This window comes from Lathyrus oleraceus, chromosome 1 (assembly GCF_024323335.1).
Source record: "Lathyrus oleraceus cultivar Zhongwan6 chromosome 1, CAAS_Psat_ZW6_1.0, whole genome shotgun sequence".
Lineage (NCBI taxonomy): Eukaryota > Viridiplantae > Streptophyta > Magnoliopsida > Fabales > Fabaceae > Lathyrus > Lathyrus oleraceus.
This window is the reverse complement of record NC_066579.1, coordinates 407992865-408000996: the sequence shown is the minus strand read 5'-3', so window position 1 is coordinate 408000996 and position 8132 is coordinate 407992865.

The following is an 8132-nucleotide window of genomic DNA, read 5'->3' as shown; positions in this document are numbered from 1 at the left end:
TCTAATCAGAAGATCACATACATTTTTGAGCCATTATCCAAGCAACCAAGCCATTACACAATGAATCATTCCATTTTTGGCATAAAGGTTATACTTCCATTCATGTAAAGTAGCTTTAATCCAACAAGAAGTACCATTGAACTCCCAAATGGCTTTTGTTCTAATTCATACCAACTCTAAACCTCAATTCAACTCCTATGCTCCAAAAAAAGCTCAACAAAACACTCCATGTACTCCATGCTTTTTCCATGCTTCCCACTTGGTTTGTGCAAGAACCAACCAAGCAAGCAAACCAGTATAAGCCACAATTATTTTATGATATCTGAAGCTTCCTAAACCCTCAAGGATCATTATAAATAGAGGATAAAGCCTCATTTATCCATACACCAAGCTTACCAAGCAAAACTTCATTGTTGTAAGCTTTTGACCTTAACCTCCATTTCTCCCATTTGGCCTGAGCATTCTACAAACCAAAGAGTCCAGCCATCTCCTGGGAACTCATAAACATTATGAGGGACATCAAACAACAGTTGGAAGTAGAGTTGAAGAGGAATTGGACCTTCCTCCAAAAGGTATATTCTTTCACTTTGAAACTCATTATACATGCATCATTCCCATGTGATTTCTGAAGCAAACATGTAACATTTATTGTATTAAGGTTGATTATTAACTCACATACCATTTATCTTGTTGTTTATGTGAATTTAAGTTGCATGAAACCTAAAGTTTCAGTTCTGGTTTTGGCCTTCGTGCATCTTCATCTTTGATTATTAGCTAAAACCTATCGTACCATTGTGTTCCTTACATTTTTCTAAGCAATTTTGATCTTTATTTCATGAAAAATGGTTGAGAAATGAGAGAGATGTGCTTATTAGAAAATATGAAAAAATGATGAAAGAAAAAAAACGAAAATAAGAGAGAGAAGCTAGAGGTTGAAGAAGATGTTGACATGGCATGGAAAAGTCAAACCAAACACATTTTTATAATATATACAATTCCTTGTGTTATAACGAACGGATGATAGCCACCCTAGTGGTAGAAGCGTGCGCCCTAAAACACAAACTTATAAGTTTATGTTTTATAGGTCTTATGAAAAGATCTTTTCATAAGACCTATAAAACACAAACTTAATTCAAACCCTTTTTCCACTTTGGCTTTTCCATGTTTAAAACCTTCTCATAAAAGGATTAGACATGAGTCATTCCTAGTTGAAATTTAAATCTCATACCCCATAACATTGTTGATATTGATATTGATTCTTTTCCATTTAGAAAAGGTATGTTTCATACTTGTTGATTCTATATCAAAGTGAGAACCATTTTTTCAATTTGATGCAAATATCTATCTTCCACATGTTTGTGGTGGTTTAAAAGTGATTTTTCTCCTTAAGATGGAAATTTGTCTCTTTCTCATAAAATCAACCCCAACAAATCCCTTCTTACTTTTGAACCCGAACTACGAGGTTTTGATCCTTCACGGGTACGTAGGCATAAGACTCAATGTCTTTCCAAATCATCGAACAATAAAAAGATGTTATTTTTCTCATTTCCCCAATAAAATAGCAAACAATTTTAAACCAAACACATATATTTAAAAGGTTCATGTAGAGTACTACAGATGATTAGGGTGCTAATACCTTCCTTTTTCATAACACACACTCGTACCTTAGAATCCCCCCACCCCTTTTTGCCTAGCTTAAGTTTAATCTTCTAGATTTGCATATACATATTGGGTTATTTTTTAATCTTTTCCCCTTCCCTTGGATAAATTAAAGTTAGGTGGTGATATTTTGATTCATGAGTCAATTCTAATCAATAGTTTGGTCTCCGATTCTTCACCACAACAAGGATAAACGAATATTTTGACAATAACTTCCCTTAACTCATAGTTTATGTTTTGAAGAGAAATTTTAAACCTAGTTTGCAAATAAATCTTGCTATTTTTTAAAAAAGTGGCGGTGTTTTTAAAAAATCTATTGTCATAAGTCATCTTCCTCCTGAGACGATTAGTCTCTAAATAAGAGTTAGGTTATGATGCCACATGTTGGACTTTAGACTTCACACACAAGAAGGAGGGTAAATTGTGTAATCTGGAAAAACGTAGTTTTGAAAAAAAATTGGGAAATAAAATCATAGTTTAAAACTATTTAAAAAAATAAAGTTGCGAATAATAAAATATAGAAAATAAATTTCATAAACAAAAGGAGTTAAGGGAAAAGAGAAACATCAAGAGTCATAGAGGTTCGATCAAAACAAAATGACCTATTTCTCTCCCTAAGAATTAATAATGAGAATTTGCATTAAACATTGAGAGCTTTTAGTAGGAAAGAATCACAAATACCCTTATATAAGGAAATGGTGATTGATCTTCAATCACAATATATAAGTTGATGGATGTGTATTTGCGTCTTTTCTTCATATCGAGCTTGAGAATGGATGTGCCAATCTTCCATCCTAAATGGTGGATTGAAGTGGCTAGTCTTCTTTCCACAAACATGAATCTTGAAGTGGTTAGTCTTCAAGTTCCATAACATTTGAGATCAATACCTTAGTTTTAACATGGCTAACCAAAAACATGTGAGATTGTAACACCAGGTTGATCTCAAACCTGTGAAGCTTTTAGATACCGGGTTGAGCTTCAACGTATCTTGGTTTTAATATTGGACTGACCAAAAACCTAGGAGATTTTATCACTGGTTAATTTCCAACCTAAACTAGGACTAACATACCCAATCCCAAACAAAATCTTTATATGGGTTTAACTTTAACCCAAACAAATCCCTAATTGGATAATATTCAACCAAGGTATACACAAAAGGTTTCTTTCGTGAATTTTACAATTTTACCCATTCTAGAATTACAAAATTCATCTCACTCATAAGAGGACTTTTCTCACAAAAAGAACTTAGGATAAAAATATAGTGAGAGAAAGTTTTAAAAAATGTTTAAAGAGAAAGTGAGAGATGGAAGTGTAAAAACACGATTCTGGTGTTTTGAAATGAGAAATCGCACTTCTATTTATAGCCTAGAGGATGGCTCAAAAATAAAATTGAAATTAATGTTTTTTAACGTTATCTAATCAATTAGATAATATTTCTAATTGATTAGATCTTTAAAATATATTTGATTGTAAGTTACAAAAAGGAAACAAAATATATCTAGCTGATACACATCATTAAGGCGGTGTCTGAATTGCTTGGGGCGTAAGTTTTAAGTAATCTAATTGATTATATAAAAGGTCTAATCGATAGATAAGCTAAAATTTTACCTTTAACTATTTAATAACTCTCAAGTCTTCAGGCGCAACTTCAAGACATTTTTGAAGATGTTTTCTTTTGATAAAATAGTTTGAAAAAATATTTTTTGTGTGTATGCTTTTAGCCTTATACTTTTACAATAAAGTCATTTTGCCTTAAAATTGTTCACTCATTACTGAGATAGGAGATCACTTAAGTAAGGAGATCTCCAAATATTGCTTCAAGTCTTTGTTCGATATTTCTTTTTGTGTTGACATATACTTGAGTGGCTTTAAGACGGGGCTTTAGATTATTCTTTGTTTGCCATCATCAAATTGTTAAGTTTATCAAATCCTAAAGATAGGTTTGCATATTTATCCATTTAATCATTCGTGCATGACTTAGTTGTCATTGTTAAATGTTAATGCCCTTATTTAAAAGCATATCACATGCACACATGCCACTATCCAGAACCGAAGTTGTTATGGTCTAGAAAATTTCCAATAAAGTAGAAACAAATTAGGCAAGTATTATAATCCATCACATGGTTGACAATAGGATAAGAGACGTGTTATTACCAATAGTGGGTTAATAACAAAAATAATGGAAAATGTTAGGTTCAACATTGAGGTTGAGGAACGAGACCAAGAGTATACTAGGATATGAAGTGGCACGTTAAACCAAATGAGATTAGACATAAAAAAATGGAGAGTTATCCTATAAATCTCAAAATAAAAAGAAAGCTCATCTAGTGAGCCAACCCCACCTCTGCAAGGAGAGGCATCTCTGTTGGAAGAATTTGATTATGAAATTCTAGAATTACTCCAATTGAAACTCTCATCGATAAAATCATTAAGAGGCCAAAGAAGATTGACAAGAAGATGAATGGGATGGCCTAAATGCTCGCAGAAAGTTGGTCTCACATGCCTCCTATAGTGTTCAATGATGATGATGATTATGAGTAGTTTTATGTAGTTGTTTCTTTCATTGTTCTTTTGTTTGATTTCCTATTGGTTTCTCTTTTTGCACTTGTACTCAGTTGTCTCTTAATTAATGAAGTATTTTGAATTTTTAAATGCTTGAGTTTGCTCTGGTGATCTATGTTAGTGCTTGTGTTTATTTTTCTACCTTTTGATAATGCCAAATAAGGGGAAGTATACTCTCATTGGGAGTATGTATAATCTCTATATTTGTCAAGGGGAGTTAACCACTCCAATATATCAAGTTTGTTTCTTTGTTTGCCAAACTCCTTGAGAGAGATATTGTCATTCTCAAAAAGGGAGAGAATATTAATTCATGTGCTTGTAGGTATGACATACGTAGCAATTTGTTTAGTTTTGATATTGACAATGCTTTAAGTGAAGTCTTTATCATAAATTTTGTTCAAGGATTGTTGATTCGGGTGGTGAAAAATGAGGTTATCATCTAGGGCAGTTTTCAGATAAGGGTCTTACACCCTTTTATTCTGAAACCTTGGCACAATAAACCTAAGGTGCGATCTACTGGAAAAAAAAAAAGACACACTCCTAAAAGCGTACTTGAAACAACCGCCTTTGAAAAAAACTACTTGTTTTTAACAGGTTATGGAACACTAGTTGAAGCATACACTAATGAGCATGTCCCAAACCCATTTGCATTTTTGGATCCTATTTTAAATCAAATAACAAAACAATTGAAAAAAGATATGACTAAGTGGTGACACTTGAAGATCAAGTGGTACTGCTTATAAATCAATATGTAAAAGTTTATCTTTCAAGGATAATACCTTATGTGAAGTAACAATCGGTGGAGTCAGTGAAGATCTTTGATCAAGCAGTGTGTCTAATGGTGGTGTTTATCTTGAAGAGTTATCTCAAGGCTCATGGTTCCAATGAATTCGTAATGTTGAAAATAATTTAGCAATGAACCAATAGATTCAGAGGTGTGAAAGAGAAGAAGTGTGAAAGCTCGTCGAGTGATCTGTTTCTGTAAAGGTATAAGACTACCTCTCGAATTTACTAAGGCAAATAACACATACTCTTTCGATTATTCGGAAATCCTCTATTCTTTTGTTAAAATCACCAAAAAAAGTTTGGTGACTGGCTAATTGCCTAAAACCTCAAAAAGTTATTATAGGTGAGATTTATATTATAGAATCAATTATCCCTTAGGCTTAATCAATTATCTCTTTTTGTAACGCCTCATAAGCCACTATCAGGGTTAATAGTAGATTAGTAACAACTGTTTTGAAAACCTTCCATTTATGTTCTTGATACTAAATCATGTAGATTGCTGACTCGATTATCAACATTAAAAATGTCGATGGATTTTTTCCTTTTTGAGCCACAATTTATCCTATAAATGGAGGACTCTCCATTACTTCATTTCACACGAGAAAATGTATTTGAAACGCCTTTCTTTTCTCAATTTTGTTTTGTGCTTTTGAGAGTAAAGTTTTATATTTGTGAGGTGTTTGGATATGGTATAATGACAATATTGTAAATTTTCATTAGGAAAATTTTTATTTTGGTTGTGAGCTAAAACAAGTGAAAATATATTGTTTGGTTGTTGAGGCAAACCAATTAAAACCTCTATATGGTTGAGAGGTCTTCGTTATTAAAATTCTCAGTTGGTCTATGAGCTTAGCCACATGGCAAAAGCTTTTTGTTGATTTCAGATTGTCCTAGTAGTAAAATCTCTTGGTTAGGAGGTCTATGTAGTTTAAACTTTATGTTTGGTTGGGAAGTGAGTCATTATAAAACTTCAATCCTTATGCATGGGGGTTCATGGGTAAAACTTGTCAAAAATTCTCATCATAGTGAAAACTCTCAAGAAGGAATTCTTAGGGAGAGGCGTGAGTCACTTCATTATACCAAGCATCTATAAATTTCTGGTGCTTTTCTCTTTTCCCTAAACTATTTACATTTTTATTATTTATTTCACTGCTTTTATAATATTTGTTTTGCAAAAGTCTTTTAAACTCTGATTTGTGAAAGATTTTTTATTTTAACATGGTTTATCAAAGCCACGCAATTCATCAATCTTCTTGTGTTTGGAGTTACTCGACCAATATTTTCCACTCCTCTCCTCTCTTTTTTATATTATTTCACTAATTTTGTCTTAGTGCCTTGCGATTAAAAAATAATTATGAGAGTTTGGTTGTACTAGTGTTTGTGCTTAAGTATTCTTCATCAAAAATGTGATTCTCTTGTTCGAATTCTTGGTTCTTGAGATTATCCTACTAAAATCTTGATTTAGTTCTTCAAATTTTCCTAGTAAAATCTTTGTTTGGTTCTTGATATTATTTTTCTTTCGTGAGCTAAACTGTCAAAAACTCTATTTGGTTTGGGGGACCAGTCTATATAAAATCTCTCATTTGTTGTAATAAGGTTCATGGATATATCCATAAAAGCTCAGTATATTATTTTAATGGGACTCTCGAGAAGAAACTCCTAGGGGAAAGAAGTATGTCAAGTGGTGGGCTGAGTGTAAGACTCGTAGTTTCAGTTGATTAGAAAGAGGTATTATCGTTTATTTTAGTTTGTTTATCGACTTGTTTCTATTTTAGTTATAATGCTATCAAAAGTAAAATGGTTATAAGTTATTATGTTTGAATATTTATATTTGACTTCTCTATGTTATTAAAACATGTTAGGATCTTGTCGGCGTTCTTAGAGAGTTCAGGAGATGATTGTGTTAATTCTTTTTAGAAAAGTGATTAAATTCTACCAGTTGTTTAAATTTTCAATTAAGTCTGATTTCCATAAAAAAATTAAAAATATCTTCTATATATCGACTAAAATAAAAATGTAAACAAATATTATTTTTGTTCAGATGCAGAAATAAATTTTTGATCAAGAAATCATTTTTCAGTCGATAAAAATAGAACGTTATCGATAGGTTTATGTAAAATACTTTCGAGTATCATAATAATTTATGGTGAGTATTTCTCAACTCGTTTAAGATATAACTTAGGAACCAACATATGGTTATGTCACTGAAAAGATATATATGTAGTATTTATTATATTAGTAAGTTGTGAGGAGAGTTTTTTTGTGGATAGGATTGAACCACATATTGTTACATTTATGTATGTGGTTGTTTGTAATCATAGTATGCTTATATATTATTTAAAGTACTATTCAAACAACACCTAAGAAAAATAACACTTTGTCCCTCAAAAATTCATCACAACTATCGTCTCCCTATTTCCCTCCATTTCTTCATTCAAGACAAAATTTATTTTTATGTTTTTGGAATAAAATTTTAATTTTGAGATATATGATATTTCTTCTCCTACATTTTAAATTCTTATTACACTATTGTCGCATCCGCGAAAAACAACCGGCGGGAAAAACAAACAAACAGAGCCGCCACCGTGCGTTATTTATCCCAAACGAGGGAAAGGAAACGCTCGAAGTAAACCTGGAAAGGAATGGTCTTACGACCGGAGATTACAGGGTACGGGAGTCGGTTACGCAAGGGGAAGGTATTAGCACCCCTCACGTCCGTCGTACTCGACGGGATCCACACTCAAAAGAAAAGAATAAGGTTGCTATATAATTGCTCAAAAGAATGCACACACACTGGAATAAACAGGCGGGAGAGGATGGAGGAAGAGGACTCGGCAGGATATCGCATCCTGGGCCTACGTAGTTTGTCAGACACAAACATCAGAGTCGACGTAGTTCGGGGAAATGGGAAACGGGCTCGCTAGGATATCGCATCCTATGCCTACGTATCTCATCTGGAATGAGAATCAGAGCTACCGTAGTTCGGCTAACGCACGCCAAACAAAACACACAACAGGAAAACGACTGCCAATCGCTGGACTTACGTCAGACTCCACACAAACAGGCAAACCTGGAAACCGAATGCCAATCGCTGGACTTACATCAGACTCCGAACCAACAAACAC